This window comes from Loxodonta africana, chromosome 4 (genome assembly GCF_030014295.1).
Source record: "Loxodonta africana isolate mLoxAfr1 chromosome 4, mLoxAfr1.hap2, whole genome shotgun sequence".
In the NCBI taxonomy this organism is placed as follows: domain Eukaryota; kingdom Metazoa; phylum Chordata; class Mammalia; order Proboscidea; family Elephantidae; genus Loxodonta; species Loxodonta africana.
The window spans coordinates 142,203,648-142,225,642 of NC_087345.1; the positions used below are offsets into that span (position 1 = coordinate 142,203,648).

At 48.2% G+C, this 21,995-nt stretch overlaps 1 protein-coding gene across 3 annotated transcripts in view; it reads right to left on the reverse strand.

Annotated features, from left to right (window-relative positions):
• BID (BH3 interacting domain death agonist) overlaps positions 1-11,282 on the reverse strand; it is a 40,776-nt gene extending 29,494 nt beyond the window's left edge. For 2 of the 3 annotated variants that reach the window (XM_023548970.2, XM_023548969.2), the window contains exon 1: positions 11,172-11,282. The gene's annotated coding sequence lies outside the window, so the exon portion shown is untranslated. The remainder of the gene's footprint in view (positions 1-11,171) is intronic. The other variant, XM_010590777.3, reaches the window with a different exon arrangement.
• Between the last annotated feature and the right edge of the window lie 10,713 nt (positions 11,283-21,995).

The window sequence follows — 21,995 nt, forward strand, 5'->3', positions numbered from 1 at the left end:
AGTCGGAATCGATGGCAGTGGGTTTGGTTTTTGGTTATATTATATTTAATATTAATAAATCAGAGAAAATATATAGCTTTTTTAAAAACCAAAATTATTTTTTTAGTCTTATTTGCTAAAGATTTAATTATATGAATGTGGATTCTTAAAACATTTCTGTTTTAAGTTTACTTCTGTAAGTTTTTTTTTAATTCTAGTGCTTTAAAATATTAGAAGTCCAATTTCCTTATTTTCTGAAAATTTAAAAAATATTTGTTCTTACTGAGCTCCACAAGCCAGTCAGAACAGGGTTTCTTCAATTTTAAGAGACTTTATAACCTAATTCCCAGAGATAAAAACACATTTTTTTTTTCACATTCACACAAGAGGCAAAGGCCTTTCTGAATCACAGACACACAAAGGGCTTATGGTTTCAGTTCTACAACTTCAGCCCCAACTCAAAAGTAAACACAGAAACACAAAGACACACTGGTCCTGATGTCAAAGAGCTGCTGAGCTGTTCTTTGTGGTGGGTGCAAACTTCTGAACTGGTTTGAGCTTCAAAAGCTAAGGACAGAAACAAGAAAGTCCAACAACCCAGATTCTCTGTCAATTCTCATTCAACAGAGAATAAATCTCTGTCTTCCAGCTATAAAGATCACCCAACAGTCAGACCATAAAACCAAATTCTCAGTCATTGCTCCACCAACAGGGAATAATTTCTCCATTGTGTGCAAACCAGAAACCAAAACAAAGCACGAAGTCCAGAAAGAAAAAACAACCCAGAGAAACAGCATCAGTCAGCAAAGTTCTACTGCCACCTGGAATTCATTCACCCGATAGCCAAGAAAAGACTACGTGAATCCAGTGGATGAGCACCAAAACTGCTAGAGAATGATTTTTTAAAAAGGTGAAACGATGACTTTCATACAAATATAAAATAAACGTGTCAAAGATTTTATTAAGTTCATTTATTAATGAAGGAGCCAGTAAGATGATACAGTTTAGTTTCTTAATAATGTGTCTAATAACCACTTTCATAAATAAAAAACCAACAGTTTAGAGCTGCATGAAGACAGTCCTTGGGTTCTGAGAATGGTGGGGTATGGGAGTTCCATTATCTGGGGTGGATAGGGCCAAGGCAGACCTACAAGGACAGCCCTGACAGCCCTGGTCACTCAGAGCGGTCAGCCCCATAGACTTCACCCTTTCCACAGTTCCCAAGAAGACCACAGAGATCCCTAACCTATCTATTTCTTCCTTTGGGTTTTGACTTACTGCTTTTCACGTGGCTCTTTCTGACAATGTATTGGAGTGGAGGAGGGGGAATTTCCACTCTTACCCGAGAACACATTTTAGGCCACACTTTCATTCACTCAGCTCAAGTGGAATTCACTGAGAAAAGAGGAAGCTGGTGTTTAGGACACTGAGCAAGTCTACATTCTTTGTCCCCAGGCTGTCTGAGCTCCAATCCCCTGAAGCCTTCTGGGGGTAAAGGGGATTCCCCAGAAATGCAAATACACTGTCTATTTACTCTGCCTCCCCCTCCCCCACCCCCAATTCCCAGGGAAAGGAACAACTTACTTAGCCCAAGCGTTCTCAAACTTGGCAGCACACTGGAGTCAACTGAGGAGCTTTAAAACATACTGATTTGGAAAGAGAGAAAGGTAAAAATATCTCTGTTCACAAATGACATGATCTTGTATACAGAAAAGGCCAAAAAAAAAAAAAACTACTGGAACAAACAAATGAGTTTAGCAAAGTTGCAAGATACGAGATTAATTTACAAAGGTCAACTGTATTTCTCTACACAGCAATAAACAATCCGAAAGTGAAATTAAGAAAACAATTACATATATTTTTATGTAATAGCACCAAGAAAAATAAAACAGGAACAAATTTAACAAAAGAAGTATACACTTAAAACTATAAAACACCGTTGAAAGAAATTTTAAAAAGATCCAAATAAATGGAAAGAAATCCTGTGCTCATGGATCAGAAGACTTAATATTTTTTAAGATAGCAACACTCCCTAAACTGATCTACAGAGTCAGTGAAATTCCTACCAAAACCCAAGCTTGCTTTTTTGCAGAAAGTGGCAAACTGATCCTAAAATTCATGTGGAAATGCAAATGACTCAGAATAGCCAAAACAATCTTGAAAAAGAACAGTTAGAAGACTCACACTTCCCAATTTCAAAACTTAACTACAAAGCTACAGTAATCAAGACAGATTAGCACCGGCATAGAATAGACACAAAGATGAATAGAACAGAATTGACAGTCCAGAAATAAACCATAAAATTTATGGTCAATTGATCTTCAACAAAGGGGCCAACCCAATTCAAGGGGGGAGGAATAGTCTTTTCAACAAACAGTATAAGGACAATTAGCTATGCACAAGCAAATATGTATTTGGACTCCTCCCTCACACCATACACAGAAATAACTCAAAGAAAGTCATAGACCTAAATGTGAGAGCTGAAACTGTAAAACTCTTAGAATAAATACAGAACAAATCTTCATGACCTTAGGTTAGGCAATGATTTCTTAGGTACACCACCAAAAGCACAAATAATAAAAGAAAAAATAGATAAATCAAACATCATCAAAATTAAACAGCTCTCATTAGAATTCTTTAGTAAGTCAACAATAAAAAGACAACTCGATTAAAAAAATGGACAAGAGATTCAAATAGACATTTCCCCCCCAAAAAATACAGTCAATAAGCACATGAAAAGCTGCTCAACATCATTAGTCATTACAGAAATGCATATAAAAACTACAGCAATGGTACATACATACAACAGAATACTGTGCAACAATAAAGAACAATGATGAACCCGCGAAACATCTCATAACATGGATGAATCCGGAGGGCATTATGCTGAGTGAGATAAGTCAACCACGAATGGACAAATATTATATGAAACCACTATTAAGAAAACATTTACACAGAAAAAAAGCAACTTTGATGGTTAGGTGAGGGAGGAGGTGTGTGGGGAGGGGAAATCCCTAATAGTCGACAAGTGTTAACTTTGGTGAAGGGAAAGACAACATACAATACAAGAAAAGTAAGCACAACTTGACCAAGGCAAAGTCATAGAAGCTTCCTAGACACAATCAAACACCTTAAGGAACCGAGTTACTGGGGCTGAGGGCTGGGGACCATAGTCTCGGGGGACATCTAGGTCAACTGGCATAACATAGTTCATAAAGAAAATGTCTACATCCTACTTTGACGAGCTGCATCTGGGGTCTTAAAAGCTTGTGAGCGGCCATCTAAGATACATCTATTGGTCCCATCCTGTCCAGAGCAAAAGAGAATTGAAAATCCCAAAGACACAAGGAAAATATTAGTCCAAAGGACTAATGGACCACATGAACCACAGCCTCCACCAGCCTGAGCCCAGAAGAACTAGATGGCGCCCAGTTACCACACCTACAGCTCTGACAGGAATCACAATAGAGGGTATTGGGTAGAGTGGGAGAACAATGTAGAACAAAAGTGAAATTCACAAAGAAAGACCAGACTTACTGGTCTGACAGAGACTAGAGGAACCCCGAGACTACGGCCCTCCAACACCCTGGTAACTCAGAACTGAAGGCATTCCTGAAGTCCACCTTTCAGCCAAAGATTAGACAGGCCTATAAAACAAACAACACATGTAAGGAACACACTTTTTAGTTCCATCAAATACATAACACCAAATGGGCAACTTCTGCCCAAAAGCAAGACAAGAAGGCAAAGAGGAACAGGAAAACCGGCTGAAAGGATATAGGGAACCTGGAGTGGAAAGGGGGAGAGTGCTGATACATTGTGGAGATTGCAACCAATGTCACAAAACAATTTGTCTATAAACTTTTGAATGGGTAACTAATTTGCACTGTAAACTTTCACCTAAAGTACAATTAAAAAAGAAAAAAACCTACAAGGATATACTACTTCACACCTACCAGATGGGTATAATAAAAAAGACAGACAACTAAGCGTTGTCAAGGATGTGGAGAAATCAGAACCATCCTACTTTGTGGTGGGAATGTAAGTGATGCAGTAACTTCAGAAAGTTTGGCAGCTCCTCAGTGTTAAACATGAAGTTGCCACATGATCCAGGAATTCCACTCCCAGGTATACACTCAAGAGAAATGAAAACTTACATCCACACAAAAACTTACACACTGATGTTCCTAGCAGCATCATTCATGATAGCCAGAAAGTGCAAACAGCCCAAATGTCCACCAATGCTGGATAAACAAAATGTGGTGTATGCACACAACAGAATATTATTAGGTAATAAAACAGAATGAAGTACTGATACATGCTACAACAAGGATGAACCTTGAAAACAGTATGCCCAGTGAAAGAAGCCAGACACAAAAGGCCACATATTATATGAATCCTTTTAAATTGTCCAGAACAGGCAAACCTATAGAAGTAGAAAGCAGATTTAGTGGTTGCCTAACATATGGGCAACATACTTTGGACATGTTATTAGCAGGGACCAGTCCCTGCAAGAGGACATCATGCTTGGTAAAGTAGATGGTCAACGAAAAAGAGGAAGACCCTTGTTATGGATTGAATTGTGTCCCCCCAAAATTTGTGTCAATTTGGCTAGGTCATGATTCCCAGTATTGTGTGACTGTCCAACCATTTTGTCATTTAATGTGATTTTCCTATGTGTTGTAAATCCTGCCTCTATGATCTTAATGAGGCAGGATTAGAGACAGTTATGTTAATGAGGCAAGACTCAATCTACAAAATTAAGTTGTGTCTTAAGTCACTCTCTTTTGAGATATAAAAGAAAGAAGTGGGCAGAGAATGAGGTCGGGGGAAGACCTCATACCACCAAGAAAGCAGTGCTGGGAGCAGAGCATGTCCTTTGGACCCTGGGTTCCTGTGCTGAGAAGTTCCTAGACCAGGGGAAGATTGATGACAAGGACCTTCTCCCAGAACCCACAGAGAGAGAAAGCCTCCCCCTAGAGCTGGCACCCTGAATTTGGACTTCTAGCCTCCTAAACTGTGACAGAATAAATTTCTCTTTGTTAAACCCATCCACTTGTTTGATATTTCTGTTACAGTAGCACTAGATGGCTAAGATAACCCTCAGCAAGAAAGACTGACACAGTGGCTGCAACAATGGGCTCAAGCATAATAACGATTGTAAGGATGGTTAAGGACCCAGCAGTGGTTTGTTCTGTTGTACATAGGGTCGCTATGAGTCGGAACAGGAACCTAACAATAACAACCAAAACAAGGCTAGGGGAAAATGGGGAAGGGAAATGACCGGCAATGTATAAGGAGCCTTAGTGGCGCAGTGGCTAAGCGTTCAGCTGTAACCAAAAGGTCAGAGCTTTGAACCCACCAGGCACTCTGGGGGAGAAAGATGTGGCAGTGTGCTTCCATAAAGACTACACCCTTATAAACACTACGGGGCCAGTTCTACTCAGTCCTACAGTGTAGCACTGAGTCCTAATCAGCTCAACAGCAACGGGTTTGGTTTTTTTGGTTTGGCACGGCACACGGTTTCTTTTTAGGGCATTGAAAAATGTTCTAAAATTAGATCGTGGTCATGATTGTACAACTCTGTGAATATACTAAAAACCACTGAACTGCACATTTTAAATGGGTAAGTTTTATGGTCTGTGAGATATCTCAATAAAAAAAAAAACAGCAGCCAGAGGGAAGACTGTATAAAGAAGTAGAAGGAGGTGGGGCCTCTTTACCAGATAACTCAGCACAGCCTCTCACATAGGTCTGCTGTTCCAGCCCAGGCCCTCTGGGATGCTAAAGCAGGCCCTCCTGCTTCCCCCTCACCTGTCCAGACCCTGGGCTTCCGAGGGATCTGTGAACATTGGGTGGGGCAAGATGGGCTGGAAGGTAGGGGAGAGAAGCATTCCAGAGGGTGCTCCAAAATTTCTAGGTTAGCTTCTGTCTGTCCCACTGCCTCTCTGAATACTCCACAACTATCCTCTTTTAAAGGAATACTGGTAGTGCAATGGTTAAACGTTCGCTGCTAACTGAAAGGTTGGTGGTTTAAATGCACCCAACCACTCTGCAGGAGAAAGACCTGGCAATCTGCTGCTGTAAAGAATCCAGCCTAGGAAACCCTATGGGGCAGTTCCACTCTGCACATGTGTGGTTGTCATGAGTTGAAATGGACTCACAGCAGCTAATAACAATTCTCCTGTAAGAGCTGAGTCATGGAGAAGAAAAGTGACGTTACCGAGGCCAAGGCAGAGCCCCAGAACCAAGGCAGACCTGGTTCCCACACTGTCCTCTGGGTCAAAACCAGGAGTGGGGTGGCCCAGGGTATGTATAGCAGGAGCAAAAAGACAGCCAGTGACACGAGCAGAGGGGCCTTCAATGGGTAAAGAAAGCCCTTGGCCTCCCAAGATTCTGGCAGAAATTTGGTTTTCTCACCTACGAAAGGTGGGAAGAGCAGAGGCAGCTCGTGCAATCACTTTATGCACTGTACAGCACCACCCCCCGCGAGATGCTGTTACCAAGGGCCCTGGAACTCGGCTCCCTGGTCTGGGAGGAAAGAGCACTAGAGCTCACATGTCTCCAAGCCATGTAGGAGATAAGGGCGAGAGAAAACAAGGCTTTCTGAGACGTTATGGGACACCTGGAGGCCAGGTAGCCTCACTTTGTTGCCTAGAACTCAGCTGAAGCCAGGCTTGGAGGTGAGCCGAATGAAGACATTTGCCAGGTGGGAGAGGGTGTGGTGGGCTACAGAGAGGCATCCTCCTGGAGCAGGTGCTGTTAGCCAGTCGTGCCCACATGGGCCGGCCTCACAGCCCACACCCTGCCCTTTACAGGATAGGATGAGGAAATGTCTGTTGGAAAGTTCCTGGAAAAGTTCCAGCCAAGGTTAGTTCTCTCCTCAACCAGAAATGGGCCTGCCTTGATTCTAGGGTCCCAGAATGGAGCTGAGCCTGGCGGTGGTCCCTCCACCTCCTTCCTCACACACATACACACTCACAGAGGCAGCTGGGCCCAGTGGAGGAGGAAGGAAGGGGAGGTAGTCCCCCAACTCCCTACCAGAAGCCAGCACCAAAGCTTGGGGTTTCCCCAGTTGCACCCTAGAATAGGCCACTTTCTTCTTCCTGTCTCTAAGGAGACGCCTGCTTGGTGTGGGAGCCTCTCCTCCATGCCTTCTAATGCCAGATCTGACTTCCCAGATGGCAGCTCCTTCATTAGCTCACTCACCAATGCTGTCGAAGCTGATGGTGGGGCATGAGTCATCCACCCAGCTGGCTTTTTCCCCAACTGAGTCACGCAGTGCCCCCCACCTCAGAGCCCGCTGTAGTGTCACAGCACCAGAGCCCCTTGCCTCTAGGTCACTCTCCTGGACTCTCTCCCACATGGACGAACGTGTACCACCTCCTGGCCCCACCAGCCAGGCCTGGGTGCCTTCATGCCACAGCCCTCTCCCCCCAAGCTGCCACTCCCCTCATTCCTCGGTCCACAGAGCGCCAGCCCCCACCAGGCACTGAGTCCTGTGTGTTCTCCTGCTGCCCCCAAGCTCCTCGCTGAACCCCAGTCCCCCCAGCTTTGACCTCAACTGGCTCTCCCTGGAGAAACAGGTCTAAACCCCAGAGGGGAGTTTAAAAAACAAACCACTCTTTTGTTTTCTAAGTTGATGGCTTCTTTTTACAGGAAAGGACCATGGAACGAAACACCCAAGAATTCAATTTGCAAGGCAGTAGTACCTCTAGAAATGGTTGCTTTGTGGTTCATATGATGACCATGTTTGCTTTTCATTTGAAACTTCCCCACTTTGGCCAGCCCAGGCAGGGAGGGGAGGGAAGACTGGGGGTGAGGGGGAACGGGTTGTGGGAGGGCAAACCCCACTGTCTGCACTACCCCCAGAAGCTTCATCCCCACCCCCCCACCATGAGCATCAATGGCTGGCAAAGCTGTATTCTAACATGGGCTGCCTGTCTCTCTTCCCTGGGACTAGCAAGCCCATAAGACCATGGTCACTGTCATTCTCAATATTCCTCACCCCTTGAGGTTTAACAGGGCGGAGTGTGGAGGTGGATGGGCCGAATTTGGGAAATGGAGCAGTGAGAGGCCTGGGAATCCAGGCAGTACATACAAGGGTTATAGCTGGGACTCTTGAGTCTAACTCCCTGGGTTGTGACCTAGGGCAAGTTACTTAACCTCTCCATGCCTCAATTTCTCCATCTGAAAAATGGGGATGATAACCTAGTCTCTGATTACTGTGATGTCTAAACAAGCTAATTAACATATGTAAAGTTCTCTATGTGCCTGACACACAGTGAGCTCTGTCAGTTGTGTTTGATCATCTTCTTCCTCTTGGGCCTTAGTTAGCTGTCTTTTCAGACATGTCAGTGGCTTTGGGCAAGGGTACATGTGGCCAGAAGCTGTGGCAACCAAGAATGCTGTTAATCAGAGCCTGTGCATGGGGAGGCCCGTGCACAGTGGAGGGAGGCAGACATGCCAGCTGGCTTCAGGGCACTCCAGGCCTGAGCTGCTCTTCACATCCTACAAAGTAGAGAAAGCACCTCCAGTGGCCACAGCTCTAGAATGAGGCTTCCTAGACCTAGCATCCTGGCTGCCACCACTAACACACACTCCACAATCAGGCTGATTCTGTTAGTTTTCAAGGCCACAGCAGCCATCTCACAAGGTATTATCCCACCTCAACCTTGCAAAACGGTGAGTCGGCCCAGTCGCTAATCCCTCCACCTTGAAGAACTGTGGTATTGGCACTCATTGCCGTTTTGCAAGGCTGACACTCCCAGAAGGCTCAGTCATCAAATGTCCACACTCCTCCACCTGCCCTCATCCTTCCTTCTGAGTCCAGGGGCCTTGGCAGTGCAGGGCTCCTGGGCAGGCCATTTCCCTCTACAAATGGCGGGGCCTCCAGCTCCACTATTAGTCTCCCCAGGTCAGCCAAATCTGCGGCTTCCCCCGGCAGAGCATACAGTGCCCCTTCCCACCTAGAGACACCTCTTTCCCCCAGGCCCCCCTTGGGCTTGAAGCAGGGCATACAATGTCCCTTACCCCCTCGGCACCCCTCCCCCAGCATTCTCTGCACTCACCAGGGTCCCCTTCATGCCTCTAGCCTGAGTGCACCTCCCCATCTTCTCTATCTGGCAAGCTCCTGTTCATCCTTCAGAGTCCACCTCGCATAGCCTCACCTCTGCCAGCCCAGAACAAAGCTCCTCAGACAGAACAAACAGCAACTCTCCTCATGTTTGCGCAGCTCTTTGCATCAAACACCACCAAAGCCTGTATACCAACCTATCACAGTTGCTGGGCTCACCTCTCCATTCCCCCTGAGACAGCACTCTGATCCATTCACCTCCAGTGCCCAGCACAGGCAGCCAGCGTGCTCAAGGAAGCTGTGAGATGCCTGCTTTTAACCCCCAACTGCGCCGTGCTGCACAGCCCCTCCTGCCTGGGCTGACATTCCTTTCCCGGGCAGGTGTAACAGAGAAGTAAGAACAAGCCACTCCCTGGGTAGCAGGGTAAAGGGCGGGCAGATGTTCTCTTCCCAACATGCCTCACTAGAACTCTGCCCACCTATAGGTCTGAAATCAGAGCATTCCCCCTTCCACTTGCCTCCCAACTCCCTGATCAGGACAGGCAGACCCAGTCATCACCAATTCCCAATGGACTCCAGGGGCCCTGGCTCGGGGTCTGCCCAAGATGGCACGGACCCAGGCCCGGAGAGCCCTCTCCCTCGTGGAGCCAGCCACGCACCCAGTATGGATGGAGATGGAATGTGCAAAAATCACATTCTTCTCCTGAAGCTCCATCCTAGAGAGAGAGGCCAGAGGAGTTGCCACTGAGATGAGGCTTGAGCAAGCAGATAAGACACTTGAGGAAGGGCAGGCAAGCCTGACAATGGCAGAAGTTCTGGGTTGGATTAAGCAGCTGCCTGGGGGATGGGGAGCTCTGTGCTGGGTCCTCATTCACTCCTTACCCACCCCCTCCCTTCCCTGACCTGCCAGATTAAGGCCAATCCAACCCCAGAAGCCCAGGTCCAAACCCAAGGCCAACTCTACAGATGCCTTAGCCGTCTTCTCAAGGCCCTCCCTTCACTGCCACCACCACTTCCCATCACTGGCTGACACATTCGTACTCGCTGAGTGAATGAAGAGATGAACCTCTAACTGCCCAGCCACTTGGTGGCTGAGGGCTTCGGCCCTCTTCCAGGGTCCTCAGGGGCCATTAGCCATTCAACAAACTTTTGTCAGCAGCGATTACTTGCACAGGAATTTCAAACCTTCTAAGACAGGAACTGAATAAGTCTGGCAGGAGCCCACTCTGGCCAGGCTTGGCTAACCATAGGCTCTGAACAGTTAAAAGGGAACATCAGAAGCCGGCAGGTGGGCGGGGGGTGTGGGGCGGGTAGGGGAGGAAAGCGCTCAGGCCAGAGTCCACTGTCTGCGTTTGGGTTTGGGTCCTCGATCTGGTGCTGAAGGAGAAGTGTGACCTTGAGTCCTTCCCTTCCCGTAGATTTTCTCTTCTCTGGGGGGTGTCCAAGTCCCCACCCATCCATCCCAGCGGTCCCTGCACACCTGCCAGTCAGGAGCCGGACGCCCCACCTCCATCGCGGCCTGGCGGTGGGCTCACAAACCACCAGGAAAACCTGAGGCACACGTGGAGAGGGGACAACAAAGGCTTCTCCCGTCTCGCTAAAAGGAGGGCTGCTCTGGCAACAGAAAAGAATGAAACAGCCGCACGCAGACTCCGCTCGTCTCCCGTTCCTGGTTCCCCAGTGCAGGGCGGGCTCCCGAGCGGGGAAGCCCTCCGGCGGTAACTGGAACCTGGGGACTCTGCCCTCCTCCCCGCCCCAGGAAGGGGAACCCAGGCGGACAACGGACGGGGGTGAAGGGCGGCCCCGGAGGAGCCCAAGTCGGTACCGAGAGCCGGGAGGCTCTGACCGGAAGGTCGCGCCGGCTGCGAGCGGCGGGGGTCTGAGGTGTGCAGGGGCGGGGGGCGCTTCAGGCCGCGGCCGGCATTTCCCCTCCCCCCGCCTCGGCTCCCACCCCAAGGCGCAGGGGGTCTGGGGCCGGGCCTAGGAGGGCTGGGCCTGCAGCGCGGGGCACAGAGCCCTGTGGGGGAGAACGGGGGACCCCCAACTTCAGCTTAGCTCAGACCACTGCGGGAGCGCAGGAGCGCGGGGACGCCAGAGGGGCAGTGAATTCACTCACCTGCCGCGGCGGGAGCGGGGGGCGCGGAAGCCGAGATGGAGGCAGAGTCCCCAAGGCGCCGAGACGGCACAGCACCAGCCGCCGCTCCGCTAACTTCCTCTCTCTCTCTCCCTCTACCCGCACTCCCCGGCCCGCCTCGGGCCAGCCCGCCACTGCCGGCCCCACCCCCGGCCCGCCTCCCGCTCCCGCCTCACCGGGAGAAAATTCCTCTGGGCGAGTCCCAGGGAGTCCCTGGCACTCTGGTGTCTGAGCTAGTCCTCAAAGCCGGTGCCCCCTGCCCACGACGAGAGCTGGGGGTGGGACCCTGATTTCCGCCTGGCAGATAAGACGATAGTACAGTAAGAATGTCTTTGGCTTCATTTAGCATATCAGGGTCCGCACCCTCAGTTGCCCCTGTGAAAATACTCATCCGAGAAGGCTGGCTACTTATTCCAGCGATGCAGGGGTAATTCCAAATGTTTGGGACACTTGTAGAGTTGCTTTCAGAATCTTCCCTGACTGTTTTTGGAATAGCCTGGGAAGTGGCAATTCTCAGCCCTCGGGGAACCAGGAAGGATGGAAAATGTGAGTAAAACGCTCTGAGACAAAGATAATTTGAGCAAGCCACTCAGCAGTTCCCGGGCCAGAATACGCCGCACCACTGCCCCAGGAGAGTGTGGGGCAGCTCACCCCAACCGAGAAACACATCAGGAGAACAGAAACGAAACAGAAACAGGAAAGCAGGTTCCTGTCAAAGATGAGGAAGCAAATAGGACCAAGGAGCTTCAACTGAACATAGGAATACAAACTGACTTAAAAAAAAAAAAAAAAAAGGACTGGATGGAAATATAACCAAAAATCATCATGTCATAACAGTAAAATGATACAATCTTTCCTCTTTATATTTTCCAATTTTTCTTAAATTTTCTGTGGTCGTGCAAAAACTATTATAATAAAAATTAAATAATGGAATAGGTTGTGAAATGTAGGCAGCGTTATTTATAATTCACGTCCACCCAGAGGCACCTTGGAAGAAAGGTCTCCTGAAAATCAGCCATTGAAAACCCTATGGAACACAGTTCTACCCTAACACACGTCGGAATTGATTCCATGGGTACCTGGTTTATCTATCTTTTAAGTTTATTTCTTTATCAGAGTTGCATATCCAAGTGATTAAAGTATAAATAACAAGTAATATTTTTAAATGGGCTTGCTGTTGGAGGTTCCTGGCAGTCAAAGCAAAAAAAATCAACCAAACAAACAAAATGATTAATTTCACAATTCTGAAAAGAAAGCATAGATTAAACCAATTTCCACTTCAAGGGAGTCATACTTTATTTCGCATTTAACTTTAAATGAAATTTCTGATTTTTACATGTGCTTAAATTGGCTGTCTTCAGAGCAGTGCCAGTATGAACAATCCAGGATTTTAGAGCGAAAGCAGTTCATTAGAATAAATATATTTCCTCCCATGGTTACTTGCATGAAGGGAGCAATACTCATTTGGATGTCCGAGATCACAGAACAAATGACTACCTCAGTGGTCTCAGCTCTCCCTGTAAAGGAGGTCACTCCTGGCACCAGTGTTCTACCATAAGAGCGCTTCTAGTACCGGATGTAAGTACAGCCAGGCCAAAGCATGTTCCTCGCTCCCAGGCTCTCACTGCGTATTCTTGTTAACTGATCAGTTGCTGTCAAGTTGACTCCGACTCATGGTGACCGTGTGTGTGTCAGAGTAGAGTTTTCAGTGGCTGACTTTTCAGGAGTAGATCACGAAGCCTTTCTTCTAAGGTACCTGTGAGTGGACTCGAATATCCAACCTCTTCGGTCGGGGTGAACGTATGAACAAGAAAAACATTTGACGCTGGTAAGTGCTGTGCAGAAGAACACACAGGATGCTGCAGGATGAGGGACTGGGGGCCATTGAGACTGGGCCATCCTGGAGATGATGAAAATCAAAAACGGACCACACATGAAAAGAGAGGGAAGAGCAATCAGGACACAGGGAAGGGCCACTGCAACGATCCCGAGGTGGAGGAGCTCTGTGCACAGTGGGTGAGGGAAGGATGGTACGGGTTGAAAGCAGAAAGGTGTGGGTAGCCTGGGGGAAGAGTTGGGATTTTATCCTGAGCATCATGTGGGACACTTACTCTGTTACACAGGGGAGGCCTATACCAATGGCCCCCAAATTCTTTGCATCTTCTATATAGCTTTTTGCAGGTGTCTTAGGGTGTCACCTCCAGGGGAAGGTTTTCTCTCTTCAGCTCTGGAAGAAGGTCCTTATCATCAGTCTTCCCTTGGTCTGGGAGCATCTCTGTGCAGGGACCCCAGGTCCAAATGACGCACTCTGCTCCCGGCACTGCTTTCCTGGTGGTATGAGGTCCCCAACTCTCTGCTTGCTTCCCTTTCCTCTTATCTCTTGTTAGAGAAATGGTGGTGTGGGCCATACCCCAGGGAAACTCCCTTTACACTGGATCAGGGAGGTGACCTGAGCAAGAGTCTTACATCCCACCCTAACCCTCTTAACATAAAATTACAATCACAAAATGGAGGACAACCACATAATGGTGAGAATCATGGCCTAACCAAGTTGATACACACATTTTGGGGAGGGAACATAATTCAATCCATGACAGGAGGTCTCTCAAGAATTTCGTACTGTTAGGGTAGCTTCTCTCCACCCCAGTAACCCAGTTCTAACTGGCTTTTTCTATTATGCTTTGGGCTTCAAAATCTGTCAGCATTTGTAAATTAAGAGAGAACGATGCTTGGAAACAACTGAAATGTCTATCAACTGATGAATGCATAGACAGAAGGTGGTGTTTACATACAATGGAATACTAAAAAACAAAACAAAACCAAACCATTGCCATCAAGTTGATTCCAACTCATAGTGACCCTATAGGACAGAGTAGAACCGCCCCATAGAGTTTCCAAGGAGCACCTGGTAGATTCGAACTACTGACTTTTGGTTAGCAGTCATAGCACTTTGCCACCATGCCACCAGGGTTTCCTACAGAGCTTTAAAGAGAAATGATGTCCTGATGCGTGCAACAGCAGGGATGAATCTTGAAAACATTATGCTGACCAAAATAAGTCAGTTGCAAAAAGACAAACACTGTACGATCTCATTTATATGATACAAGCAAATATATGTTATTGTTGTGTGTCATCAAGTCTTTTCTGACTCATAGCAACACTACAGGCCAGAGTAGAACTGCCCCATAGGGTTTCCAACATTAGAATCTTTACAGGAGCAGATTGCCAAGTCTTTTCTTCCAAAGAGCAGAGAGGCTGGTAGGTTTGAACCCCTGATGTTTTGGTTAGCAGCCAAGCACTTAACCGTTCCGCCACGAGGGCTCCTTTAAGCAAATGTATAGAAACCAAATATTAATAGTGGCTACTTTTTTTTTACTCTTATTTCCCGGGGTGGGAGTAAAGGGGAAGGGGTGAGTTTTTGCTTTGGAGGCAGTGGATTTACGTTAATGGTAGTAGAATAATTTGGAAAAGGATAGCAAAAATGGCTGCACAGCATGAAAAATGTAATCAATGTCACTGAATTATACGCGTAAGTATTGTTGAATTGGTGTGGTTTTGCTATGTATATTTTTACCACAATTAAAAAAAAAGAGAATGATGCTTCTTGTAAAGGCAGAATTATAGAGTCAGAGCACAGATCAGTGGTTGCCAGGACCAGGAGTGGAAAAAGAGGTTGACTATGAAGGGGTGCAGGGGAATTTGGGGGGGCAATAGAATTCTATATCTTTGTTGTGGTGGTAGGAGCCCTGGTGGTGTAGCGGTTAAGCGCTCAGCTGCTAACCGAAAGATTGGCACTTTGAACCCACCAGCTGCTCTGAATGGAGCCCTGGTGGCTCAGTGGTTAAAAGCTATGGCTACTAGCCAGAAGGTTGGCAGTTCAAACCCACCAGCTGCTCCTTGGAAACCCTATGGGGCAATTCTCCTCCGTCCTATAGGGTTGCTATGAGTCAGGATCAACTCGAAAGCAACAGGTATTGTGCCTATAGTTACGCGAACTTTATCAAAACTCTCAGAACTGCACACTTTGTAGGGTGAATTTTACTGCATGTAAATCATACCTAAATTAAAAAACGAAACAATAATACAAATATATAAGACAAAAATGATGCGATTATTAGTGAAAACGAAACACAAGATCCAGCAAGGCTTTACCTGAGAGGGTGTGGGTGCAGCTGGCTGAGCAAACAGTCCAGATCTGACCTCAGTTTCACTTTTCTTTGAGGGTTTCTCTCTGTTGCTTCCGGCTCCTCCTGTGAAACCCCAGTCCCCCTTAGTTCCTCTTATCATGGCAGAAAGCGGCTGGCATTTTCAGAAGCATCTTTAAGGAGCCCAGTTTCTAAAAGCCCATGTGTCTTAGTTTCCTAGGCTGCCTGAACAAAGTACCACAAACCGGGTGGCTTAAATCAGCAGAAATTTTCTTCTCACAATTCTGGAGGCCAGAAGTCCAAAATCAAGGACCAATATCCCTCCTAAGCATCTAGAGGCGATTCCTTCCTCGCTTCTTCCAGATCTGGTAGCCCTAGACGTCCTTGGGTTTGTGGCAGCAAAACTCCAATCCTTGCCTCAGTTTCTCTCTGTGTCTCTTCTCCTCTTACAAGGACACAGTTAACCCATTGCTGTCGAGTCAATTCTAACTCATAGCGACACTCTAGGACCGAGTAGAGCTGCCCCATAGGGTTTCCAAGGCTGTAATCTTTATGGAAGCAGACTGCCCCTTTTTTCTCTCGCAGAGCAGTTGGTGGATTGAAACCGCTGACCTTTCTGTTAGCAGCCAAGTGCTTTACCCACTGCACCACCAGGGCTCCTTATAAGAACACCAGTCATAGTGAATCAGGGCCCATTTACTCCAGTATGTTAACCTGATTACATTTGCAAAGACACATGCACAAGTACAGGGGTTAGGACTTAAGTATCATCCCACCAGGTGACCTTCCTCTCCTAGTCCCAGGAGGTCTCACCCTATCTTGTCCTATCCTGTGGACAAGGGCAAGGGTTCCTTCTTTAATAAAATTAAAATTTTTCCCTCCTTCTCAGGGCTGGGTTCCTCAAGACCCTCCCCATAGGGTTTTTCTGACAAGCCCAGAACATAGCCAACTTTAGGGGAGCCATGTTGGTCTTCCCTGAACTCCTCGCCTTTCCAGGCTCTGGCCCTAGGTCTCCAGACTCACCCCAGACCCAAGGCTGGCTTGCGGAAAAACAGTGCCTGAGCTAGGATCCCTCCAGGCTTGGACACCTGCCCCAGCCAGAGTGGGGTCCAGACACCGGCAGGAGGCCATCACCCACAGGGCAAAGGGAAGGGCTGTGTCCCTGTATGTATACTCTTTCACAGTCAAGGCTGGATTTGGAGGATGGAGGCTAGAGCATCTGACAACCAAAGCCTACAGGTCCTGTGTGAGGACAGCTTAGGGGCTAAAACTTGATTGGAAGAAGATGAACTAAATAACACCCTGCTCCCTCATGTGGAATCCAAGAGGGACGCAAACGGTCCCTCCAAAAGGCACGTCTTCAAGGATCTTAGAAAGCCCTGCTGGCATGCCCTTCCTGCTGGAACTTTGATTAATGCTAAAACACAGATCTCTAAGGACGTATTATGTATTTAAGTTTGCTTTAAAACTATTCATGCTTCAGAGTGAAAATTTTAATATTTTTCTTTTCTTTAATCTGAAGTGCAGTGGATTGGATGAATCACACTCTACAGCAGTCTGTATAAGCCCCCTCCCTAGTCTTGTTTATGTGTTTATTCTCTTTCACAGTGAACTAACAGAAGGGTCATGGTCAGTCTTATGTGTCAACTTGGCTAGGCTATACCAGAAAAAACCCGCTGCTGTCGAGTCGATTTTGACAGAGTAGACAGAGTAGAACTGTTCTGTAGGGTTTCCAAGGAGCGGCTGGTGGATTCGAACTGCCGATCTTTTGGTTAGCAACTGTAGCTCTTAACCACTGCACCACCAGGTCTTCACGCTAGGCTGTAGTCCTCTGTTATTCAAACACTAATCTAGGGGCTGTTGTGAAGGTAATTTGTCGATGTGGTTAACATCTATAATCAGCTTACCTTAAGTAAAGGAGACTATCCTTGATAACTTGGGTGGGCCTCATCCAGTCAGTTGGAGGCCTTAAGGAGAGAACTGAGGCTTCTCCCAGGAACAAGAAATTTCACCTGTGAGTGTAGTACCAGCTCCTGCTCAAGAGTTTCCAGCCTGCCCTTCCTGACAGCCTGCCCTATGGATTTCAGACTTGCCTAGCTAATCCCCATGATTGCCTAAGAAAATTCCTTGCAATCACTCAATCAATACAGTGTGTGTATGTGTGTATCGGGTATGTGTGTATCTGTATCTCTATCCCTGGGTATCACAAATGGTTCAGCACTCGCCTACTAGCCAAAAGGCTATGGTTTAAACTCACCCAGAGGTGCCTCAGAAGACAGGTCCGGTGATCTGATCCTGAAAGCTTACAGTCTTGAAAACCCTATGAAGCACAGTTCTACTCTGCACACATGGGGGCACCATGCGCTGGAATCAACTCAACAGCAACACACACACACACACGCACACACGCACACGCACACACACACACACACATTCTGTTTTCTGTTTCTCTGGGGGAATCTTACAGTGGTCCAGATCTGAAGCATTTTGGGCCTTCAGAGAGGAGAGGGAGTATAGTGGGCTGGAGGTGTCTGGGCAGGCCTCCCAGGGGGTTAGGAGGAAGTTGGGTGCTATCTAGGATAGATGTTAAGAGCTTAGCCTCTGGAGTTTGTCTTGGTTCTGTCCCTTACTAGCTGTGTGGCCCTGGTACCCACCCAGCCTGAGGCTGTTTTCTCATCAATAAAATGAGGATAATGACGTGCTGTCGAGTTGATTTCGACTCATAGCAACCCTATAAGACAGAGTAGAACTGCCCCATAGGGTTCTCTTGGCTGCAATCTCTCTGGGAGCAAATTGCTAGGTCTTCTCTTCCTTGGAGCTGCTAATGGGTTCGAACTGTCGACCCTTTGGTTAGTGGCTAAGTGTTTAACCATTGTTGCACCAGGGATCCTTGAGGATAATGATACCTGTGCACTGTTGCCGATAAGTCAGTTCTGACTCACAGTGACCCTATAGGATAATGATAGAATAGTAATAATGCCTTTGAGCAGTGTCTAGTTCCAAGTTAGTGCTCTAATTAATACCTATTGGATGGAAAGGAGAAGGAACAGCATGTGTGAAGGCAAAGAAGTCAGAATGTGCAAATCCATTTCTCAGGAGTGTGTGGAAGCCTGACTGACAGATACCTGGTGAGGCCCTTGGCATGCCTGCATTTGCAAAATAGAAGGCCAGGGGCCGCCCCCTGGAAAGCTGGCCCTCAGCTCCTCTCCGCCATCCTGAGGCCCCCAAACAAGGTTTTTGACTTCTCAGATGCCCCTGTTTTCTGATCTGTAAAAGGAGGTGATAATACCTGTCAAAGTGGTATTGTGAAGAATAAATGAAGTATGTCAAGGTTTAGGCAGTGTCTGGCACACAGTAAGAACTCAGGAAATGGTGGCTGAAGCTCCCAGGTAGGACAGCGCAGTGTGAGGGTGGGTGGCTGAGAGTCAGGCATTAGGGTTGGGGGAGGTGGTTCGGGGAGGAAGACCTCAATAGTTGGGGCTTCTGAAGGGGTTTCCAGCTTTCTCCCTACATTCCAGCCCCAGATGGACTTGTGCTCACACCTGCTCACCCCTTCCCTTCACCTCCACTTTCTGGGCTTCAGCAGAGCCCAGCTCAATGGAGCCCTGAAGGCCTATCACCATCGGCCCCCTCAGGTGTGTCCATTCCAAGGCACCTCATCTAGAGAATTAACTTTTTCTCCATGTGTCTCATATCCCAGCAAGGCTCATGTCCAGCATTGCCTGTGGGGCTCAAAGGTGCTCATGAAGGAGAAAGATTTGAAGGGCCATTGGCCCCTTGTTTACAGTGGTTCCTGGTACCTGACATGTAGTTAAGTATCTGTCGACTAAGACATTTCTTGATCCTTTACAGACACCCTGTCCCTCAAACCACAGGAGGAGAGGCTTGGCAGGAAGCCTCTGATTTCCCCTGAGGAGACAAATCCAGGCAGAGCGGGGGCTCTGGATGGGAGATGCCCCACCTCCCATAGGTTCTCCACCTCCAGCCTTTCTAGATGTGCCAGTCTTAGGTCAGATTTTCCACAAGCCCACAAGTGCCGCTTCCTTCCCCCTTTACAATGCTCACCATGGCTGACAATCTTCACATTTACTGTAAAACACCCTAGCTGACTCCTGACTTGTGGAGTCAGGTCTTCTTTCATCCTGGCCACCCCCACGCCCACCTCTGCCATAGAAACTGAAGAACAAATTCTCACCCAAGGGCTAGGGAGGTGAAAATGTCACATGTTGTGAGAGGAGATTCAGGCCCTGGTACTAAAAGAGTACTACAGACACAGCTCCCCATAGCTGCCCACTGTACGATGGAGTTGGGGCTGGAGGGATGTGGACCTCTAGTGCCTTGCACGCCAGCAGCCAGACTAGCAGAGCAGCAGCTCACTTTTTGAGACTACAAGATCCTCTAAGACTCAAGCTGAGTAAGCCCCCCAGAGACTTCCTCTGTGCTCTGAGATCAAAAGGAGGCTCAGGCTGGCTGCTTACCATATCTGGAGACACCCAAAGGCCATCCAGGAAACAAGCAGTGAGTTAGCGCTTGCTGGCGTGGAGGTGCCCCTGTCAGAGGCCAGGCTGAGTCTTGGGCGGGGGGCGGGGTGGGCAGCAGGAGGAAGTGCTAGCAGGGAGGGAGGTTTTCCTATTCCTGGAAACACGTGCACCCAGAGGTCTGACCGCAGCCCACTGGAGGGACTGGAGAGCGAAGAGTTCCTGCCTGGGGCATGGGGGCAGGTGGACCAGCTCCCCCACCTCCAGGGTGCTTTCCCACAAGAGAGAGCCTGAGCTCTGGGCCTGAAGGGCAGGCGGCTGGAGAGTCTAGAGGAAGGAAAAAAAAAAATCCTGCTGGAGGATGAGGAAAGATGGTGAGATCCAGGACCAGGGCCTGTGGATAAAAAAGGATGTTCAAACCCACGATTCAAACTAGAACTGCACAAGTGGATGTCAGTGCAGGGAAACCCCCGATCCTGCCTAGCCCTGACGGAGGAGATGTGTGTGTTTGTTTGGGGAGGTGTGGCCCTGGGACACAACCATGACTCAGCACCAGCATGAGCTAACCTATAAGCCTGGAATTTCCCATGTTAATTTAAGCACCTTTCCTTCTGGATCATTCTATCAGGGGCCGACAACCATTCTATCTGGAGACCCCACCCCCCATAAAAGGAATCAAGGAAGAGTGACTTTAGGAGGACCAAGGGGCCAGAAAGCTTTAGAAAAGTTCGCTCCAAGAATCTCGCTATGGCTCAGAATGGCCCCCAGGGGAAGGGGTAGATTTCCCAGGGGTGTGGGACTGACTCTGCCAAAGAGCTGGACCCTTCGGCATTTGCCTGCCAGTGCTGGTCCACGTCATGGGCTGCCTATGCCACCCTTCATCTTGTCCCTCCCTTTTCTGAAATCAGCTGTTTGGACATTGGCTGAATGACACCAAGCCAGGGTAAGGGAGCTAGGGTCCTGGAGTAGGGGTGGGGGTGGGGTATGTGTATGACTAACGTGCATGTTGTACTTGGTGATTTGTTAGAGGGACGCTGAGAAATAGGGCAAACCAGGGTCCAGAATTCTGCTCAGAGATGCACAGATAACGAATGCCTTGTGGCAGAGTGAGTGAGTGCTGATGTGGCTGTGTGAGGCCCTTGTGAGACTTTGTGTTCCTTGAGGGGAGGGACTGTGTTGCCTCTCATCATTGTAGCCTTATGCACAACACAGAGCTGGGCCCATGGCCAATGAAGAATAAATGTCTGGGTTTGAATCATAAAGGCCAGGAAACACACAACTCATCAAACATGAAGCCTGGTCTTCATTCCTGTACTGACCTTCCCCCACCAATCCAAGCCTGCGGCTTCCTTCACACTCTCAACTGAGATTCAATCCTCCTCGTTAATTTCCTGGAAACCACCTTTGAGCAGCTGTTGCTGTTTTCTGTTACAGGCGGGTGACACTGGCACATCTGCTTGTGGTGGGTGCAGTCATGGTTGGAACTCGTGGGCAGGGGCCCAGATTCAACCTGCAGGGAAAGGAAGCCTATGGTGGCTCAGTAGCCTGTTTGTAAAGGGGTTCACCTGCCACCCACAGAGGGATGGATGCAGTGCCACCTTAAAACTCTGGGACTCTAACATCTGCCAGAGCCCATTAACATCTATGGCTTTGTTTCAACCCTATCACCACTTTGTAAACAGAGAGTGACTGTTATTTTCCTGTTTCATGGGTGAGAAAACAGGTCTGGAGAGCCATGCCCAGGTCAGTGGACAGGTAGTGGCCAAGCCGGGGCCAGGCAGCAGATCAGATCCTAGGTCCAGGGCCCGTCTCACATGGCCATGGCTCCAGTGAGGAATTTTCCTGTGAGGGTGGGGAAGAGCACGCTCAAGATCATCTTTAGAGGAGCATAAGGGAAAAGGAAGGGGCTGAGAAGGTACCTCTGTTGGCTTGGAGGAAATGACTGGACCATGGAGAAGCACAGAGGGGACCAGGAACAAGCAGCCATACAGCTGTCCCCACCTTCCCCGCAGAGACTTGCCCTGCTGGGGGCTGTACTGCTGGCCTGGGTGGACAGGTGGTCCTGTGCTGGGGCCTCAAGGCTGGAAGGAGTCCCTGGATCCCTTGGTTTTATGGGCACATCCCAGTCCCACTGAGGGTGTGAATTTGCTTCTTGGGAGAAGAAATGATCCTTTTACACAGAA